At 47.0% G+C, this 21,601-nt stretch overlaps 1 protein-coding gene across 5 annotated transcripts in view; it reads left to right on the top strand.

Annotated features, from left to right (window-relative positions):
- Positions 1–21,601, top strand: part of ptprub (protein tyrosine phosphatase receptor type Ub) — a 185,095-nt gene that overhangs the window by 20,613 nt on the left and 142,881 nt on the right. The window lies entirely within an intron of this gene.

Genomic DNA, 21,601 nt, shown 5'->3' with positions numbered 1-21,601 from the left:
CCAGGAGAGAGAGACCGGTGCGTTCCAGGACCGGGGTGGAGAGCTCTGTGGTCATCCGGCGGGGGACAGCAAGGCATCTCGTCATCTAAATCATTGTGCTGAATCAATACTTTGCATAATCTGATCATAATCATAATTGTAAACGGTGAGTGATTGTAGGTTAAATTACAAATCACTCAAAGCGCTTGATCTCTGCAACGTTTTGTAAGACAAACAATTTAAATGTCAACCAAAGCAAATCACTGGTTCAGGGAAGGTTTTACTTGTCCTCAGCCTCTTATGCCGGAGCCGCCCGTGTACGCAGCTCTGTCCCTTCTTCCCGGCCGACGGCAATCGCATCCCGATCTCTGACTGACTCGAACACAACCCGTGTGCTGCTTAGAAAGCGTGTGATTTATTGACCCCCAGCAGAAGAGCGTTGCCTCGTAGGGGAGTTCAGTATTTGCAGAGTTCAGATGGCCAGCACACTTCAGTGAACAGAAGAAGGTTTGAGATTGTGGAAGAGGGGAAAGATAGAAAATAGAGATAGTGAGGAGGCAATATCTGAAAATCCCCAGGTGAAGGCAGACAGATAAGACAGCAGTGATTTATGAATACAAGACCATGTTTTATTCTGCGACGGCATCACAGCTGGTTTTCTTGGCAAATAAAGAGCATATATATAATTGTATTTATTTCTCAGATAGTTCTCAGATTTGTGTAGCAGGTTTGTGGGAACTGTACGGGTTTTCCTTGATGTGGAAATGATCTGCTTGCATGAAAGGCTAATCTAATCGAATTCCCAGTCAGGAGTTTGTGTGCCGTATGAAGTTTACATGTGTTATTCCTGACTAATGTGTTTGTGTTTTCGTAACTCTTCTCCCCAGTCACAAAGCGACAGGACTCGAACAGCTGTTATCCGACTGCGAACTGGAGTTGAATCTGTTCATTTTAAATTCGTCCTTTGAAATGAAGCATTTGTTGTTTGAAGATTTGATTTTAGTTTGATGTATATTTTGGGTGGTAATCAATAGATTGGCCATTTGATTAAATGTGGTTGGACACTTTGTGAATGTACCATCAAGACAGCCGAAGGGGAGGCCCGCGTGTTTTCTTCATCGTCGTCTTCTTTTGATCAGTTTGCAGAGTCTATTGTCTTTCTGGGGAAATTCCACACAGAAATGTAAAGCACACGAGGGATTTCCACGTTCGGAAAGTAAACAAACAAAGCAGCAAACCAGAAAATGCCCGCCTTTGGAGATATAACTCTATGTGGATCTGCAAAAGTGCAACCTAGGACACGCAAAAGTGGTCTTACAGCTGCTCTCAACATTTTAACTATTTAAGAGAGTCGCCACCTCTCTCCCTCTCTCTCTCTGCCTCCGTCGATGGTTTGTTCTGTCTGTGAAGGTAGTGCAGAATGAAGTCCTTTTAAAATGCATACGGTGGCGTCCCCCCCACTCTGTCGAAGCTCTGTCTGAGGAACATCGTTTTAATTGGGTTCTGAAGTCGGCCTCTCCGGCTGCAGACAGATGACAGAGAGACGCGCGGCGAGGGCTGTTTGGTTTTCCGTGCAGTGGCCGGTCATTAACAGGCTGGCGGTCCGCGCTCAGTGTCAGGGGCTGCCGAATTGGGCGGGAGTGTCTGACACCCTGTCTCTCTCATAGCTGGCTGTGAAACAACACTCCCAGAAATCAGAGCTTTGTGTTCAAAGGCTAAAGCTCTTCAAACGACCGCAGCTCCTGTACAATCCCCCAGATGGGCCTTGTGCCAGCATCAGTCGTTTAAAGGGAGAGGTTTCTGAAAGCAGGTACATAAATAACACCGTTACATGGTTTGCTCCACACATTTATTTTCTCTCTCTCTCTGTCTGTAATTGAAGTGGCTCCTCTCCTCAGTGCTCGACTCTGTACTCCCACCTCCTCCTCCACTGTGGCCCCCCGGTCCTGCTCTCTGCGCTGAGCCAGAAATAATCTGCTGGCCAGGAATACCGGCCATGTCAGACCTCCCTCGGGTCACCTTTATTCTCAGATAAAGAGATGCACCTGCTTTAGGGCTTTATCTGGGGGTCATACAGGGGGGCTTTTCACTGGTGCCCTTCAGGGTGACAGCGTCCTTTTGTGCCGTGCCGTCACCTTCTGTACAGACCTGCAGATTGCCGAGGGACTTGGCGGATTGTGTTCTCTTGAAAAATCTCTGCTCAATTGATGCTTCAAATAAATGTAAGGCAAGCTTTAAACCTTTGGGCTCTCCAGCTTTGACAGAGATGCTGTTTTCACTAAAAAAAAAAAAAACTTCCTATGAATGGGATTGCTTTGCATGAGATCAATATCCTCTGAGTATCTTTTGAGTTTATCTGGAGGATAGTGGCAACACACTTTGGTTCAATGGCACAGGTCTGAAGGCAGGACGCTGGCTCTCCTTGTGGCGACTGGAAGAGGACTTTCACCTTTCAGAACAACAAGCTTTTGTTGAGTTTCCGTCCCGCCCTGTTAATCATCTACCTTGCCTGCCTTTGTGTGCGGCACAAAAGCTGAGCAGCAGCGTCTTTGCTCAAATACCTGTCTTGCTGAAGCTGACGTAGAGAGAGAGAGCGCGCGAGAGAGAGTCTTAGATCGTACCGCTTCGTTTGCTTTTTTCAATGTCTAAAAATGGCTGATGTGGAATTGAACCCAGGGTGGGAACCACACTTCTGAAACTGAGCCCAGGCACATTTGATTATTTGTTGTGTGTGGTTGTACACTCCTGTGCCAGTGGGCAAGCTAATAGTATTTTGTGAGGGATGCCCATGCTTTAGTGAATTATTAACTATTACCAGGCCAGGGACAGAGAGAGTCAGACCACAGATGTTTTGCACTCTTGGCTAGAACTCAGGGACCCCCAGTGTCCAGCACAGCCCTGGCTTTCAGGACACCGTCAATCACTCTCAGTGCTGGGTAGAGAGAGAGAGAGAGACAAGCTGGGGCATCTATCCAGCTACCTCCTCCCGTCACGGTGATCGTGTTCCCCTCTCCTTCCGTCTGCCGTGCCTGCGGAGACGAGCACAAAGGGCAACATGCAGATCACGTCAAATACGCTTCTGGGGACGGGGGTTTGAGCTTCGGTGTCTGGTTATTTGAACCGTTTTTCATCTGGAAGGGGATTGAAGCTGAAGATGAAAATAAGAAGTGGCGCTAATGAGATTTTTACAGTGCGTGTCTCCATGTCGCACGCCTCCCCACCGCAGTGTTTATGCTGGTATAGAATTAATCACAGAGCAGTCAATAATGCCTTCAGACTGGGGACGGCCTCCCCCACTTTCCCTCCTTATCAGCGGCTCATTGGGAATATTTTTGTCAATCTTGATTTGTAGGCCTGGTGTTTGTGTGGTTTACTGTGCTGCCACCCCCTCCATCTAAGAGGCCTGCTACACAGGCCTGCTTGTCTCCACCGCGCTGTGGAGGGCACCGCCATCTCTTCACCGGAAAACCTCGCTCTCGGGGGAACTCGGCGTCCGGTTTGATGTTCTGTGCCGGCTGTCAGTCTCGGGTGTCTGGGCTGTCACAGGCCTCATACGCAGCGCCCGCCTGGGGACGACCGACGCCACTTACCCGCAGTCGCTACAGAGAGGCAAACGAGCCTCGTCCACGGCACTGAACAGGACATGACAAGCGCCCCGTCTTCCTGACTACTCTGACAGGTCATGTGACCCCAGAAGGAATTGACACGGGGGGGAAAAGCACTCTTGACATCCCTCCTCTTTTCCTTTGTGAAAGACTTGCCGCAGCAACTAGATAACCACGGGGCCGAACTGCTTGGCTTGTCATCGCCTGCGTGCCGCAAAGTGTCGTGACTTGACAGCTGCCAACCAAAACCAGACGCGACTTTTGCGGAATCGCCGCGATTTTACTGGCGCTCCCTTCACGGTCCATGTGTGACTTTGTCTAATTGACTCCCCTCGTGGCTGCCGGAGATTGTTTTATACCTATTTACACAATTTGGGGCGGTAATTATTTCCGCAGCCCCTGATTGGTCACGGCCCGACACGGATTAATATCGCGTTGGCGGCCGAATGGAAAGAGTGATGTGTGGAGGGAGTTTTATTTATCCTTCAATCAAAGCGGGATGTAATGTGATTATGAGAGCCTGTTCCACTCATTACCTCGCTTTGCTGTGTTTACTGCTTGGGTGGACGCTGCCTCCGACAAATTGACTCTGATTTGGTGGGAGATGTTGACAGAGAAAAAGCTGTGTGTGTGTCAGGTGCCCACGCGTCCATGAGTATTGGAACAGTTGAATATGGCTTTCAAAAGAAAAGTTACAATTTGAACCCTCCTTTTAAATTAGACTTAATTTTCTCCCTGATTCAGGTAAGCGTGCCTCCTGTGATTTTATACCCACACCCTAATTGTGCCCCGTCTCTGAGTAAAGCTGTCCACAGCTGGCGAGTGGTCAAGTCATCTGTCTGCACTTCATAAATGCGTATCAATATTTTGAAAAATTGTATAACTTTAAATCTCCATAGACTTCTAGGTGTTTTTATTTTTAGTTCTCGCAATCTGTCTCTTTAACAAAAGCAGACAGTCTTTTAAATCAGCGCGATTAGTGCTTCTCTGGATTCCTGCGACAAAGCTGTGTTGCGTTGGATTCAGCGGTGTTATCGAATGTGTTGCTCCGTAGACTCTGTGGAGTTAAATATACTGTCACACAATCCTCCATCTCGCTCTCCTTACCAAAACATATTTTAAAAAATCAGCCGCTAGTTAAAATGGGTTTTTACTTAGGATCTGTCGCTTTTTTGTAGTTAACACATGAATCATTCCCAACTCGTCTAATTGAAGTCGTTTTCTGGCGGTGTGTTGGTGATGTATGCTAAACCCCCGGGCCAAACCGCAGCTCTTTTCCATCAGAAAGAAGATGTGTTTTATGAGAGGTGAGGGGAATGTTCTGTAATAAGAGCCCGACACAGAGGGTTCGCCCGCACGGCCGAGCAGGCGAGGGAGAGCCGGCACTCGATTTGCATTTCTGCACCTCGTTAGCAGAGTCTCGGTCTGGAGTCAAGAGGGAGACTCTGCGTTGAGTTTGTCTGACCTGGCGTGAACTTTGGACCAACTCCACTGGATCAATAAAAAAAGAGAAACGGAGAAGTGTGTCCTGGGCACGGGCAAGTTTCTACAGAGGCTTTGCAAAGGCCGTCCCCACTTTTAGTCCCTGTGTCTCCATTTGGACAAGTCCCTGCTCGTCTCCTCCGACTGGCCTCTTTCCTTGGCAGGCGGGGGAGTGACAGATTGGCCTGGGAATAAATAACTGCTCTATTGACTTGGCAGAGAGCCGGGGAGGTCCGAGTTTCTGAGCCGGTGATTGGAGACCTGTGAGAGAGGGCGGGGGGAGGAGGTGGCTGAGAGTCGCTGCTCCAGAACTTCAAAGAAACCACATCCCAGCTGGCGGGAGGAATGCAGAGTCAACAACACCGTCTCTGATGTAGGTCTGGAGACGGATACGGACAGATTATGAACTTCCTAACTGTGTTGGTCTGGCGTGTCCCGACGCTGAAGAAACCAATGTCTCTCGCGATGCGCCACCTCTCCCCCCGGCTGTATGTTCTATTACACCTCTGCTGGATCAGAACAATTGCACACAACTGACAGGAAATGGGAAAACATTTAATGACAGCATTTCCACAAGAAGTGAGAGAGAGGGCCAGAGGCACAGCAATGGGGAGAGCGGTGTTGGCAGGAAAACGTAACAAGTTTGAAAACGGAGGTCTGTGGTGGACTTGTGGCGGCTTTACCAGATAACCGCTTTCAATGTCCATACGTGACGACACAGAAATGCTCAACTTTGTGATTTCCGCCTCTGAATCGTACACTGCAGGTTTGCTATTGTGATGAAGGCCTTTGCACCCTCGATGAGAGAGGAACGAGCTGATAGGTGAAACATCTCCTCACCGCAGAGACCGTGGCAGTTATCAGTTTTCCCAGGATGACGGCTCTTAGCCAGCGTGCCCGGCCAAAGTCACCCTTTTTGTTGGAGGTGACCCGTCGCTTGTGATAAAGTTATGAATTATTCCTCTAATCTGGGATGACAGAAATCTCCCGGTGAAGGGAGAGCCGTGTCTGCATTGTGTCATCCGCTAACAGATGGCATAAATCATTCTCTTAAACGCCGTATTAAGTATTAATCATTTAAACAGTATCCCTGTCATATCCCTGCGGGGTTACAGGCGTGCAAAGTGTGATTAATGGAGTCTGCGCTCCCAGGACCGGGACGGCACCGCGGGGGGCTGTGTGCCGGGGTCAGAGGGGTGTCCTCCGGGGGCCGGCCAGATGGATTGTTTAGCCTCCTTCTAATAACAACCTGGCTGTAACCCCCCCCCCCTCGTTGTTTTCTCTAAAGTCAGGTTTCACTCGACCTGGGAACTGTGCCCAAAATATCTACTGAGGGCCGAGCGAAGAGAGAAGCCCACCCCAGTGTTGTTGTTTATTATCAGAGTTATGCCCTTTGGCCTTCTGGGAAATTTTAAATTGAGGACCCTTATTGCTCAGCAGGGGTTAGTTGAGCTTTGTGGACACTCTCTACCAACACTAAGAAGAAATAAACTGAACAAATCCTCATTTATTTCTCAAAGACGGCCCAACAAACACCGGCAACAAGACACACTTCCCACTAGCGATTTATTTTATTTCATTTTCAGGAAATGTGGATTTCTGAACTCTCCTTTGCAAGACCTGCTTGTTTATATATATATATATATATATATATATATATATATATATATATATATATATATATATATATATATATATATATACACACTCACCTAAAGGATTATTAGGAACACCTGTTCAATTTCTCATTAATGCAATTATCTAACCAACCAATCACATGGCAGTTGCTTCAATGCATTTAGGGGTGTGGTCCTGGTCAAGACAATCTCCTGAACTCCAAACTGAATGTCTGAATGGGAAAGAAAGGTGATTTAAGCAATTTTGAGCGTGGCATGGTTGTTGGTGCCAGACGGGCCGGTCTGAGTGTTTCACAATCTGCTCAGTTACTGGGATTTTCACGCACAACCATTTCTAGGGTTTACAAAGAATGGTGTGAAAAGGGAAAAACATCCAGTATGCGGCAGTCCTGTGGGCGAAAATGCCTTGTTGATGCTAGAGGTCAGAGGAGAACGGGCCGACTGATTCAAGCTGATAGAAGAGCAACTTTGACTGAAATAACCACCCGTTACAACCGAGGTATGCAGCAAAGCATTTGTGAAGCCACAACACGTACAACCTTGAGGTGGATGGGCTACAACAGCAGAAGACCCCACCGGGTACCACTCATCTCTACTACAAATAGGAGAAAGAGGCTACAATTTGCACAAGGTCACCAAAATTGGACAGTTGAAGACTGGAAAAATGTTGCCTGGTCTGATGAGTCTCGATTTCTGTTGAGACATTCAGATGGTAGAGTCAGAATTTGACGTAAACAGAATGAGAACATGGATCCATCATGCCTTGTTACCACTGTGCAGGCTGCTGGTGGTGGTGTAATGGTGTGGGGGATGTTTTCTTGGCACACTTTAGGCCCCTTAGTGCCAATTGGGCATCGTTTAAATGCCACGGCCTACCTGAGCATTGTTTCTGACCATGTCCATCCCTTTATGACCACCATGTACCCATCCTCTGATGGCTACTTCCAGCAGGATAATGCACCATGTCACAAAGGTCGAATCATTTCAAATTGGTTTCTTGAACATGACAATGAGTTCACTGTACTAAACTGGCCCCCACAGTCACCAGATCTCAACCCAATAGAGCATCTTTGGGATGTGGTGGAACGGGAGCTTCGTGCCCTGGATGTGCATCCCACAAATCTCCATCAACTGCAAGATGCTATCCTATCAATATGGGCCAACATTTCTAAAGAATGCTTTCAGCACCTTGTTGAATCAATGCCACGTAGAATTAAGGCAGTTCTGAAGGCGAAAGGGGGTCAAACACAGTATTAGTATGGTGTTCCTAATAATCCTTTAGGTGAGTGTATATATATATATATATATATATATATATATATATATTTTGTTTTAAAGATTGTAAACCACAAAAATGACAAGCAAAGCAACTCACTTCCAAAATTAGAAGCGCTGTTAATCGGCAAGATGCATGCTTTGCCAAACTGTTTCATTCAAGTCTTTAACTATTTTTAGCTGTTGAAATCGCTCTGCCACTGCTGGTGCGGTACTTTAACAATTTGTCAAACCGTGAAGACATCTGTTTTAACAACTGAGCTGTTTGTAAATGTGTGGGTCTCAGTATTACTATGATTTTTAGCTATGACAATAACATCTCTCTATCCGCAGTGGCTCACTTGATTTAAGAGACACAGACTAACATAGTGTTCTACACAACTTTACAAAGGTATCAACATCTCTATAAATGCTGATCTGCACATAATATAATAAATAACTGAGGCATGATGACAGATTTGGGAGGCATCGAATGACGGTCAGACACTACACAGCGGTTGGCACAAGACTAATCACGCCGTTGAGAGGTTTTATTCTAGAATTAAAAATTAATTAAGTAATAAGTGGTGATAAAAAATAAATAAATAAAGAAATGTAGGGCCTGGTGGAATTGAGATGAATCTCCCCTAGATAGTGGATTTGTCGTGCTTTCCTGCCGTACCTCTGTGGGTCAGGTTTCCTCAGGGCCTGTGGCATCGAGGCCGGGTGATGTCTTGGCACCCTGGCAGACACAGCTGCGGCGCTGTCGGTCGCATTGCGTTTGCTTGTTCTGCCGCGTTATCTCGGTGTCCGGGCTGTTCGTTTGGATTTGCAGGCGCTGTGTTACTGCTGCACGTCTCCCTGTGCACCGGGGCCCGTGTCTGTGCCAAGTCAATGAGATTATGCCGGCAAATCTTCATTGGCACTTTTTTTCCTCCGGCCATTGCTTTGTTTGGTTTACAGAACTCTGCGGCAGGGCAGACCTGGTGGCTTGTGTTAGTGGGCCGGGCGGGCCTGGCGGGTCCAGGGAACTCTGGGCGAATCCCGAGAGTGGCATCCGGTCTGCGCCAGGGCCCAGAGCTTGCCGGTTCACTCATGGTCCGAGAGCTGCTCCAGCTGCTGCTTCTGGTCATACCTCGGTTCCTTGAGCTTCAATCTGTCGGAGCTCAGGGCCGCTTTTCTGCTCGGCTTCCTAGGGCGATTCCTGTGAAGGAGGACGGATGCCGTGTCTCGTTTGCAGTAGAGAGGACTTGCCTGCCACCAGGCCCCCCCACCCCACACTCCGGGTGCCCGCTCCGTGCTCGGCTCGATCTGCCCGTGACGCTAATCGGAGGCGGCGGGCCAGTCTGCCAGCGCCGACATGTAGCTTAACCTCCTCCGAGTCCCTGGAGTGAGAGGCGCAATGTGGCGCGATCCCGGGATCCGCGGACGTAATCTCAGGCGAGCGGATGGGTGACTAAACGCAAGGAATAAATCTCAGCGCCCAAGCTTGTAATCTTTATTTGGGTGGGTTATTTTCACAGTGAAAGATTGTGCCAACCATTAGACAGTTGATACAGCTGTGCAATCCCACCATGCCGCATCGGGTAGGCATTTGGAGATGTGCTTTTATGGGCCGTATTGGAACGGTTGATAAATGTGCCCAATTCAAATTGAAAGCCATACAGAAAACAGAAATCCCTCTATTTGTCTGTTGTTTCGTTTGTCCCTGAATGGTAATGGAAGAAGATGTGGCTCTAATGCACTGAGGAAGTAATTTGGTGAAATGAATAGTTTCCTTCGTGACAAATAAGAAGGCGCACTTCTCAGAGAACAGGCGGCATTGAGTCGTTCACACACTCCTCATTCACCGCAGCCATCCGCGAACATCTTCACAAGCCTCCCTGAATGCTGTCTCTGAATCAGCGTGCTCCGCGCGTAATTGGATTTGTATTCTCTTCTATAGACGCGTTATTCAGAAAGAGAAACGGTAAATGAAATGTAGGAGCCGAAAGAAATGCTTATGTTATTTCTATATAATTGAAAACGTAACATCATCAGTAAGTTGCTTTAGCTCTGCCTGTAGGCATGCTGAACGCATGTTGGCGCGATTGGCCGCCAAAAGCCTGCATGTTATTGTAGTAACGATGAAGCCCTTTTGGAGGCTTCCGAGTCCACAGCCGGACAGCAAACCCTTCTGTGTCCGTGCGCAAGAGACCCCGGACTTAATCAGCCCAGAATTTGCAGTGATTGTGTCTGGAGCGCGGCAGGAGATGTCCCCCCTGCTTACTGTACATTAGCTCGGCACGATAACTTTAATTTAATAATGCACAGCGAGGCACGAGTGAGTTAATGAATAAAATATGGGTTTGTTTTTGCCCCGTGGAAACCGGGCTCCGCGCTAATTAAGAAATATGAAAGATCGTCTCAACAGCAGTACAGGAGAGGGGATGTTTGTTTCATGTTTGTCGTTGGTTTCTGTGTCCTGGCCTGCGTGTTGTAGTTTTGGTGACTGGACCCTTTCCCTGCGCTGTACAATTTAGCAAGGAGATGAGAATTGTGCACCGATAGTGTGGGTGTGCAGGCGGCCGGCCACAGGTCCAAGGAGCCTAGGATTGTTTGTTCTAAGGGTAGATCTTTGATTTTCTCTTTAAGGACAAAACAAACAAAAACAAAAAACAAATAAAACACCGCTTTGGTGAAACATTTACTCAACCAAGACCCGTGTGTGTGCTGGGCCTCGGATACAACCCTTGGAAGTCCATGATAAGTAGATCCAGCTATAACAATATTCCCCATCCAGCGGTTCTCTCTGCGAATGCTTTGATTGGACAATCGCCACTGTATCCCGTGGGCGATGCTTTCTGAGGTTAGTCGCTGAGGAATCGGTTCCAGTAAGCCTTCTCACCGGAGTGCCTTTGTCTCTTGGTGCTACGCCAACATGTTCCTTTGGCTTTCGGGCGTCTTCAAAGAAATGTAGCGCCTTCTGTAGAACTGCTGACGCAGGTGGCTGATCTACTGTGCTGGAGTTCAGACCGCAGCCAGCACAATACACTGGAGTAGACGAGACACGAGAGAAAATAAACTGTTGTAAACCCTTCCTTTCGTGTATACCACTGAACCCTACAGTTTTGGTTTTATCCTCAAACTGAATACTTGTTCAGTGCAACTAAAAAGTGAACCAATTAGAAGGCCTGAAAGATTTTGTTCAGGAAAATATCTCGGGAGATATAGGACCATATCTTGCTTTTAACACAGGGCTAAAGTCTCAATTCAGGTCGTAGATTTCAGAGGAAGTTCTGGGAACAATAAAAGGGCCCAGATTGTTGCAATAACAGTCTGTCTCTCCATGGTAGCAGGGAAACTTCTGGGTGGAGATGTTATTAGACTAAATTGAAACTAAAATTGTCAGCAGATCTGTGGTTAAACTGCTGTGGTTATTTATGAATGTCTCAATTATGAATGTCCCTTTTCCCACTGAGTTGGACTGAGATCACAGGTAAAGAGCTTGAAAACAGGCAGAGAGCGCTTACCACCGAAAACACAGGAGGATAACACTCAATTAAACCCTGAGAACTGTCATAGTGTGTTGTTGTTGTTGTTGTTATTATTATTATTATTATTATTATTATTATTATTATAGCATTTCTTAGCAGACGCCCTTATCCAGAGCAATTGACAGCTGTTACAATCTATCGCATCACTGTGGCAAAGCTGTGTAGATTAGATGTCTCTTTGGGAAGTGCTGTTCACCCAAAAACATGCATTAACAATCTGCTGCTTACCTTATATTCTAATCTTTTTAAAACAATAATAATCATCTTCATCATCATCATCTTGAAAATCTAGTCTGAAACTATTCCAGCACATCAGAGACTGGTGTGTTAATCTCCGATCGCTGCGTCTGGGAGGTTCAGGGACATCTCGGTCTGACACAAGCGGAGCAGATGGGATAAATTGCTCTGATTTCATTCAATTTAATGTATTTATTTCCTAATTGCATTACTAAACAGATGCTTACAGGCGTAGGTGCGGCGCTGCCAGCAGAGGGGACCTGCCCTGCTTTTTCCACCTGGGTGCTTCAGATCAGGCACAAAAAAGACGCACTGGACGCAGGTGGATGTGTTCAGAGTCTGACGGGTTCAGATCGGGGACACAGAGAGCACCGTCCCAAAGCACAGATACCTCTTCAGGTGCTTAATATGAGCTGAGAGGATAGAGATCTCACAAAACCTGGCTACATGCACGCATTATAATTACTGCATTTATTTCTTTTTCTGAGTGAAACCAGGCAGTCGTTCACAGAGGAAGACTCCTCTCCTCTCCTCGAGAGTTGGGCAGAGCGAAAAGTCTGTTTTTCTCTCGGGCATTTCCGGCAGTACGTCCCGAATCTAACCTTTCTAACACGCCCACCCTTCAGCCGTTTCCACATGGATTGAAATAGGCAAAAAGCAGGAGCCGAACAGCCGAGTGAGAGTATTTTGTTTTTGTTTTGCTTTTTTCTCCCCCTCGCTGTAGTTGCACACCCACACGCACATTCTTGGGTTTTGTTGCATCCGATGTTGTCATTCTTGAGTCGGTGGTGCATTTGAAAACTCAAACAGTCCTCTCTTAATATCCTACGCAGTTTCCCTTATGCAACTCCTGCCACTTATTTTTGGCTCAGAGGGAGCGAGAGAAATGAAGACCATACTAAGCAGACGAGAGGGAAGAACAGAAACCTCTTTCCCAGAAGAGGGTTCGGTTAATTAATGGTTATCTGCTCCACAGGTGGAGCAATTATCAGCTCGGGTCTCTGTGCAATTCAATACGGGGGTCAAATATTGTGTAAGGAATCCAAACCCTAGAAAAGCAGAGAACGATATTTATTGCCTGGAGTTTGGATGTTTGGGATGTTGTTTTATTTCCAGGGAAAGATGATCTAGTTAGTGTCATGTTCAGTATTTCGGAGAGTGATTCACCCTCGGCATATGAAAAGGTTTCCATATATTCTAACACTTTGTCGACTGGTTCACACTGGAACTGGAAAGGATGCTTTAAGAAGCGCAGGAAAGCAATTAACCTACTTCGTTACAGCGCTCTCTCTTCTCTGCCGTTATCTTGGCTGTGGGAGTCTAGGTGAGCAGAGAGTTTGCATTAATTGCCACCAGTTGTTTAATTCATTTTCTCAATGCTTTCTGTGTAGTTTATTTATCTCTCCGGAGTGCTAATTGTTTACTGGCTCGACCTTCAGCTTTCTCTCGCTCTCTCTCTCTCTCTCTCTCCTCTCTCGCGCTTTTTCTTTTCACCTATAGTGAAATAAACTCATTTTGTCTTTGTTAATAACCTGACAAAGGTGTAAACTTAAATAGAACAAACAATTTATTAATGTCACCTGTTAATTTTATTTTTTATTTTTTTAATGTTTTGGATTTCCTCGTCTTCAAAATAAAGCAAAACGAACAAGAGGGAAGAGAGATGTTGATGCGTCTCCTGACTGTGGACAGTGAGTGCTTCTGTGAAGGCCCTCTAGGTCATAGTCCATCTCATGCCATTGTTGGCGTTCCCTCATGTGGGAAAGCAGACTTTTAACATTCCCCTCGTTGCAGGAACGAGGCTTTTAAGGCTCAAATCCGCCTCAGAAGCAGCGATTCTGACTCATCCCTCCAGTTGCCGCTGCCATATCGATCCGCAAACCTCGTTGAGGCCTGTCAGGATCAGCTCCAGCACATGGACTGGCAGATTGGCCTGGTCATTCATACCTCCCTGTGCTTAAAGAAGCCTTTCTCTCTCTCCGTCCTGGAAGCACTGGTGCTAAGTGTCCATCTGTTTCTTCTTCTGCTTTTACTTTTGTAAAAGTCATTGTTCGTGGAGAAGGGTATGTAGGTCGATCAGTGAATTCCCCGAGACCAAGAATTAGCTGAAAACTCCCCTTAATCCGGTCTCCGCTGAAAGAATGTTAATTTTCCTGCTCCAGACTGACAGCAGTTTGACCTCGGTGATATGAAGGCCTAATTAGTTTTGTCCCGAGTCCTCCTCAGCCGTGTCCGCTGCTCCGCGCCGGGTGCAGTGATGCATGCGATGGGTTTAAGAGTCAGAGGGGAACAGAAAGGGTGAAGATGATGACTTTATCGAGGCTGTATCCAGTTGGACCGCGGAGACGATGACAGGCCAACTGGACACTGTGGCACATCCCAGAGACAACAGTGATCACACAGTGCCACACTCACAGCGATCAACTGGTTTCCCATCTTTATCATTTGCTTCCCCTTTCCTTCCCCTCTGTCAGAACATCCTTTCATCCTGGTAACATTTTTCTAAAGATGTCCTTTGAAATATCATCTCCCTCGTACAGATACAGTTGTGCTATCCCACCCCCATCTCAGCTGATATCCACACTGACTTCATCGGCTGGGCCTGCCTGTCCCCAGCGTCTGCACCGCAGCATATAACTGTTCATTTGGCTTTGGCATCTTCAGCTGTGATTAAAAGCAATGAGTTCAATATCTGTTGTAATTGAAATCGAGCAAATAAACCTGCCGTGGCACGCCGAGCGGGCCCTCCAGTAGGAAATCACAATCGCACACAACTCCTTTCATTATTCTCTCGTTTGTTCTGAGCGTGGAGACGAGAAAATCTTTCATCCCTGTTCGTTAACTGCGGGCTTTGCAGCCAAGACGCTGAGTTTGAGGATTACAGACAGAAATGAAAAGCGTGTGCTGAGAGCGGTCCGTCAGCCGCGTCTGGAGGAGGCAGAGATAAACTGGTTGCTAATACGCATCAAATACGTGTTTTGTTCCCCTCCCGCACCTCTGTCAGGTTTGAAGCTCAATTAAACATTAGGAAACACAGCGAGAAGTTGTGCTGCTGAGTGGAGTCGAGCGAGGACGTGGAAATTGTGGCGCGGCCAGCGTGCTCACTGGGAGAAGGCTGTGGAGACAATAATGGCAATATATAGTCATGAGAGAAATGAAGGCAGCTGGAGATGTCCATTAAATTAAATATACAGCAATTACAGTTGGAGGTACGTCAGGAAATGCAGCTTATGGTAAACAATGCCACCCTGGTTATTTAACAGAAGAACATAGGAAAGTGTCCAATCGAGAGGAGCCCATTCGCCCATCATGCTCGTTTGGTGTCCATTAATAACTAAGTGATCAAGGATCCTATCCAGTCTGTTTTTGAATGTTCCCACATTGTCTCTTCAGCCACATCGCTGGGGAGTTTGTTCAGATTGTGACGCTCAGATCTCTCTCAACATCAGCCGAATAAATTGCAGAGAGGGACAATGGGAAACGCGAGTCTGATCGTGGGAGGGCTGCGCGGCACGCCCCCGGTACAGAGATGGAGACGGAGCCGATTGTGTCTGCTGATGCTGAGAGTCCAGAGACTTGTGAGAAGTGCTTTACATTAGCACGGCGCCCAGAGAGTGATGACAGTTGCCCCGGGGTGAAGAGTGGGAGAGCAGAGATCACTCCCTCGCTCAGGGCTGTAATCGTCCTCTCGGGTTCAGACGAGGATAATGGAAACGTTTAAAGCACCAACATGGACCCTTTGATTGATTGTTTTAATTTGGGATTGGTGCAAATTGGTTTCTGACTTGTTTGCGTTCTCGTCTGGGTTCAGGAGTTTGTCAGACTCTTTCATTTGTCGTCCAGCTTTAAGCCTTTGCTCTCCGTCGGTCTGGCACTGTTGTGTGATGTTGACTGCGGGAGCTTCCACTGATGTCCTGATTTCTGTCTCATGAGCCCGAGGTCACCTTCTGTAAATACAAGCCATTGTGGATCAACCCCCCAAAGACATCTCTGAAAGGGCTGACGATAACTCTAATCAGCGCACATTATGTCTGACATCCCTGTCCTCTGAAATCGGCAGTACATTGCTACAGCTGATTGATATATATATTGCTTTAATTGAACAAAAGAACAGGCCTCGAAATCTCACCGCACTTGTGTTAATCAAAATCCAGTTCAGTCTACTTTGAAAGGATTACCATATCCATCTTTAAATAGAAGCAAGAGGTTAATTAAAGCACAAGAAGCTTGTTAATTACACAAGTTTTTGTCGTGTCTTCAGTTTTCGAGTGTGGTGTGTCTGCGTTCTTTGTGTGGGACGAGGCGTCGGGTGTAGAATGAATATTTTAAGAGGGTCTCGACGTGGCATACATGCTTTTTGTCGAGATGGAGGGGGAAGGAGGAAAAAAAACACAATGCTTCCGTAAAATTAGATTTGAAATCAAATACCTGCGCTTAATGACATGCAAGCTGTGGGTACCAAGGTTTTGTTGCTGAAAAGTTTGTGTTCACAACTAAGTGCATTTGTCCCTCGGTCCTCTGGAAGGAGAAAAAAAGACTTGCTCAGCAGCCGAGCGGGGGGGGGGGCTGTCCCTTTTCATTTGTGAGAAGTCCGCATCTCCGGCCCGGGGGGGATCTCTCGTCCCTCGGGGTGCCATCTGAAGCCTAATACGATTTCGCTCTCCAAATAGCACTCTGTGCCGTGCGTGAGGCGCGGGCACGGGGGCGGACGGGGCAGGGGGGCGGGGGGAAGAGTGCCGGGCAGGTGTGAAAAAGCCCAGAGTGTTTGTCTTGCTGGAATTAGAAAGATTGGACATCCAAGTCCACAGATGCGTGCCAGGCTTATCTCCGCACGCCCACTCGTCAGGTCTGTGGGGAGACGAGTCGAGTAACAGGAGTTTTTAGAGGCGCGGATGATGGGATTGTGTGTTCCTCTCTCACTCTGTAGACCCAGATTGATGTGTGGTTTTGTGTGATCTGTAATTCCGGACCCACTGGGCTTAATAAAACCTTTCACACCTAGGGTTTGATGTTGAAATCTCTGATATGGATGCAGTCTGAACGTTTGAAAGCGCTGCAGTGGACGACACAAACTTGAGTTCGCTTTCAGAGAAACTCAGTTCGATTACATTCTTGTTGTGAAACCAATTAAACCTGAACAGATTGTTTACAAGTGAACCACAATTCAAACTATTTTAGGATTAGGGAACCGTTTTCTGTGTCTTGTTTATTGAGATTCGGAGCTTTAGGTAAGTTTTTCAGTGCTTTCATCTCCCTGTGGAATGAAGACCATGTTATTATTGGGAACTCAGTATTTTTATTTGATTACGTATATCGGTATCTATGTTGTATTGCAGACTTCGTGGAGTTCACACTTACTGAGGTAGAGGGCAACGAGAATAAATACTTTTCACTGACCTGCGCCTGCGGTGTGTGTCCCCGGGCCCTGGACTAACTGCCGGGGTGTATAGTGTCATTTTATTGATGGTGTGTTGCTGTCCACCTGTGACATCAATCTCGGCTCACGGCTACTGTGGGAAAAAGTTTTGAAAGGAAGGAATAACAAAAATAAATCTCTGTCCATCTCTGCAGGATTAACGAACACAGAGCTCTTTCATATCGGTTTCTCGCAATAAATTACATGAACAGCATTAGATCCTACAGCGGCTCGAGGCCACGACTTAATCAAGTTAAAGGTCTTTGTTATCTTGTTATCATGAGGTAATTAATCTTGGGATCTCGACGTGATGAGCCATCGTTATGTAACTTAAAGGTAACAAGAACATAACGGGACATCATTTAGTGACCTTGGGAAAAAATATATTTTAAATCCCCCCAAAAAGATCTCATCGCATGGTTTTAATGAGGCGCTGCGTTGATTTAGTTGCTAAATGTGAACCGAGTGTTGCTGTCATCCCTGTCAGATCTAAGTTCTGGTGTTAATTTTGAGCTGGCGCTGGATCTGAAACCCATATGGGCCGGGTGGGGGTGTGAGATGCTTTGATGGAGTAGAATACATGACAGTTGGTAGGGTGTGATTTGCAAAGTCTCATTTTGACAAATAGCCGAAGTGTTACACACAGAAGAATACAACTTGTGGAGGTTGTTGTGGGTTGAACAGTATTTACAGTGTAGCCAATGTGTTTTTGAAGCTTTCTCTGGATTTGTTAATAGGCAGTTAATAGATAAGCTTGTAGTTCATCCATCCATCCATCCATTTTCTGTCTCATCCAGTACCGGGTCGTGGAGAACAGGTGCCCGACCCGGCAGACCAGACTACTCGTCGTTCAGAATACGGATATAAATCTCATGTCTGCTCTCAGAAACACTTGCTTGGCCTCGCTGCCGAAGTGCTGACCTCGGCCAGAATGTCTGATTTGCCTTTGCGGAGCCCGGAGGTATAATAGTATTTCAGTTCAGGTGAAAGCTTTCAGATTTTAATTTTAAAAGAAAGACACCAGCTATGCTTAGTACAGTGTTTTTAGTGATTTGTTTGTGCTTTTCAAAATTTAATAGAATTTTAATTGATTTACATCCGGTTAGCGGTTTTCAGTTGAAATTCATATCCCCGTTGGCTGGAAGGAGTAGCATTTGTGTAAAGATGAATGAGTTTCCCCACTAGGGGCGCTGTTCTCCTCGTTAGCAGTGACAGCCAGGGTCCGGTCAGCTGTTACTGCAGTGCAACGCAGAGATCATTTGTCCTTGACACCGAGACGCAGAGTGGTTATTACCTCCTTGCGAACGCTGTCGGAAAGGTCATGGTGCCAAGAAGGACTGTTGTCTCATTGAGGGAAATTCATTGCCTTTTCTCTGTTTAATTCGCTCATTAACACTTTGATGACTATTCTCTTGAAGCTTTGTGAATAACAGCCACATACATCAGACAAGCAAATCCAAATGCACCGAGGCAAATAAGTCTTCTGATCGCTCACCAGAAATGCGGATCTGTCGTTTGTTGCAGCAGTTTTGCTTCACAGCAGCGTGCAAAGGGGTCTCGACAGAGTGTGGGTGTCTCCTCATCTGTAAACAGGGAACAGTCGCACGTTCTCATTGCATTATGGGAAGTCAATCGAGTTTCTTGATTTCAAAGTGGCTCTGGTGGCGGATGTAGTCCTAGGGCTGTGTTTTTAAATTCCAGTGTGCCTGGATGCTCAGCTTGAAAGACCCTTTTGAGGATTACATTAGGTTGTTTGAGCCGTGAAACTCAGGCTGTATCCCGGTCAGGCGGCTGGATTGCCTCCAGTGTAATTAAGCAGAGTTCCTGCTGATCATCAGATGCTTTACAGCAGCAGAGAGAAGCGTGTTAAAGAAAAAACAACCGCAGTATTCTGATCCTGAGTATTTATCACTCGAAACTTTATATATTCAAATAAGAGCCCCTCAGAAAGCCTCCCCCGCAGGAGAGCGGTGAGCGTGGCTGTTTGACCGGCATGGCGGAGGGCATCCCGTCGTTTCAAATCAGGGCCACGTCAGTCTCCCGGCCCGTGTCTTTGAAGGCCTCGTGGTCACGTGACCCTTGGTTCCCAGGGCGTGCCTTGCCTCTCAACATGCGGGTCTGCGCTTTAATTACCTCCTGAGCTGCAGGCCTCGGAGAGGGGTTCGCCAGGTCGCTCCCCCGCCACGCCGTACCCGCCGGATTACAACTCATCAAACAGGCTCCTCGGCGCTGTGCCAGCGTGCAGGCTTGTGCCCGCTCCGGCCCCCCACTATGCCAAATAGCCGCCCGTGAACAGACATCTGAGAGCCTTTGACAGGATCAGAACCGATAGAGCACGATCGAGCGACACGTCCGCCGAGACGGGCCTGTGCAGCGTGCGATTGTCTCGGATGACGCAGTGCTTTAAACGTGGCTTTTTTTTTTTTTAAGCCCCTCCTGTGAGTACTTTTGGAAAAACACCAGAAAATCTGCAGTGTTCATAAATAAGAGTTACTGCTGTGATTTCTGACTGCGGCCGCCACAATGGCCTCTGAGACTCCCGCGGCTCGCTGTCGAGGAGCGCTGCTCGGGACGAGGTGTAATCTCCGCCGCGCAGATAAGCTACTGCTGGCATTCGGCCTTCAGGGTTATTTTCCACAGTATTCATAAATTAGCATGGCAAGTAGTAAAGAAGTGAAAGGAAGAAAATCAGTTTCACCCTCCGTGAACCTGGACAGAGCCCAAATGGCAGAGAGAGCGGAAATCAGTTTTTAATATGATGATGGTGACACCGGTAGCCCTTTCTAATCTTCTTCTTCTTGTACCGTAATTGTCCGCATGGCGAGGCACGGACGAGTTTTCATAGAGACGCCGTCGCTTTTGTAATCGCGGCCCCGGCTCTTCATGGGGTTTGAAAAGGAGCAAGGGATGTATCGCGTGTTTATTAGTTCCTGTAGTGCGTTTGAGGCTTATCTTCCTTCCCCACCTGCTTCCAACACCTCCACACAAACACTGTGGGTTTGAAAAAGAGAATAAGGCAGATGTAACAAACTGAATTCAAACTTAAATCATGGTAAATTAGGTAGGAGTACAAAACGCCAAAGGTATGTATCTAAAACTGTATATTAGTGATTGTAAAACCGTGTAAGTCACTTTGGATGAAGGTGGGAATACATGTTTAATATATTATTATTATTCATACTTCTACTACTACTACTAATATTACTGCTCTGTTCTCTCTCTGATGTTCCTTCGTGTGTCGAGACGCCGATCTGTTTCTCGCACTGGAATTTCCTGGCTTTTCTTTGACTTCGGTTTGAACTCCCAGTCTTTTATTTCAACAAAGCTGGCCGCCTGCGGGACCGATGCGCCGGCGGAGGATTCTGCGCTCATATTTTACAGTCGAGATGCTCGGATATCTACTGGGTAAAAAAAACCAACCCTGAAAACCCACTCAACTGCCGTATAAGGTCAGAGATCCCGCAGGAGGAGGGAAAAAACGCTGTGAGTTTCTTATCGGCGTGAGGGGCTGCTCGAGGCCGGAGTTTGTATCATTGCCACTTGAATAAAACGGAGCTGCTCTTCATATTCCTGCAGTTGATCGACTCGAGCAGAGCACGGACACCTTAACAGGACGTCTTGCTGGTGAAAGAGTGGCTCTCTGTCTCGCTGCACCCTCGATGCGGCCAATTCCCACATTTCAATATCAAAGGGAAGATTTTATACAGAAACAGTGAATGCAGGCAGCTGTAAAAGGCACAAGTACTTGATCCTGTGTAAAAGCATTTCTGCAACCTCCTCACGAGCGCTAACGAGCCGAGAGCTGACAATGCCTGAAATGGCACAGAAGGAACTATATTACATTAGTTTAGTTTAAAACCAGTGCTGCCCAAGCCCAGTCCTCAAGGGCCGCTATCTGTTTTTGAACACCTGGAACCATTTCACTGTGATCAATTAAGAAGGTGATTTGTGAAAGTGAACTACCCTTTTCATCCCTCAATGACCAGAGTCCCCTTAATTGAACGAGTTAATTGCTTAATTGATCAATACCTTCCACATGTTCACAATCTGTTGAAATTAGCAATTCAGGGTGACTGACAAATCTTACAGGATAGGGGCTCTGCAGGGCCGTGTTTGGGCAGCACTGGTCTAAACCATGAATTCGTTATTTTGATGTAAGCCCCACACTCCCAGACGATGCCCTCGTTTCATCCTCATTGGAGTAGAATCGACTCTTTCAGGGAAGGACCGAGTAGGAGCCGGACTCCAGTGATAGCCACATCCGTCACAGCAAGCCCAGTTAGCAGTAGAACACGTGCCGGTACACCGCAGGCGATTAACAGATAATGAACGGCACTCTCTCCTGCATGCCCAGTGCCATCGTTACGAGCCCTTCGGCTCCATCAGTACCGATGTTTGGTGGGTTTGTGAGTGCTCATCCCAGCCGCTGCCAGGTGCTCGTGTGTGTGTCTGTGT

The sequence above is a fragment of the Amia ocellicauda genome, chromosome 11 (genome assembly GCF_036373705.1).
Source record: "Amia ocellicauda isolate fAmiCal2 chromosome 11, fAmiCal2.hap1, whole genome shotgun sequence".
NCBI lineage: Eukaryota > Metazoa > Chordata > Actinopteri > Amiiformes > Amiidae > Amia > Amia ocellicauda.
This window is presented reverse-complemented; position numbering and strand designations above follow the sequence as displayed.